Below are 887 nucleotides of genomic sequence, written 5' to 3'. Positions count from 1 at the left end.
TCGTCTACCTCCTAATGCCATTTGCACTGCTAAGGCCTACAGAAATATATACGCTATCAATATACCTCAAACTGATAATGTACCTTCAGTGTTATACTTCTTCATTTGCACCTTATGTGCATACAATTTGATTAGAATAAAAGAAGAGGAATGGAAAATGGCCTTCCATACCACTAGGGGGCACTATGAATATGCCTTATGGGTTTACCAATGCCTCAGCAGTGTTCCAAGCATTTATAAATGAGATCTTCAGGGACCTTCTTGACCACTATGTCATTGCATACATTGAAGATATTCTTATTTACTCCTCAAACAGGAAGGATCATATTCGACATGTACGCACAGTGCTTTCCCATCTTCTTCAGCACCAGCTGTATGTGAAAGCGGAAAAATGTGAATTTCAGCAAACTAGCATTAATTCCTTGGGTTACATTATCTCGCAAAGTGGAAATGGATTCCAGCAAGGTCCATTCAGTAACGGATTGGCCATTACCCAGATCCCAATATTCATTTTATTGTGGAAGTAGAAGCCTCCAAATGTGGGACTGGATCTGTACTATCACAATGTCATGGCAATCCAGGAAAGTTCTACACCTTCTGCGATTTATTCCAGAAAACTCATGACGGCCGAGGCCAATTATGATATAGGTAACCAGGAGCTTTTTTCCATAAAGGAAGCCCTCTGGGACTGGCTCATGACACTGGCCCAAGGGAGCCAAACAACCATTCCAGGTCATCACAGATCACAAAAATAGAATACTTAAAGAGTGCCAAGAGACTCAACCCCCACCAAACTAGATGGGAATTATTCTTCAGCTGCAGCTTCTTTCAGGAAGTCCATAAAAGGGCATCTATGCCACGTGTCCCCAGATTTTTTGTCTTCAGGG

The sequence above is a fragment of the Tachysurus vachellii genome, chromosome 15 (assembly GCF_030014155.1).
Source record: "Tachysurus vachellii isolate PV-2020 chromosome 15, HZAU_Pvac_v1, whole genome shotgun sequence".
Lineage (NCBI taxonomy): Eukaryota > Metazoa > Chordata > Actinopteri > Siluriformes > Bagridae > Tachysurus > Tachysurus vachellii.
The sequence above is the reverse complement of the archived record's forward strand: the minus strand, read 5'-3'. Positions refer to the sequence as shown.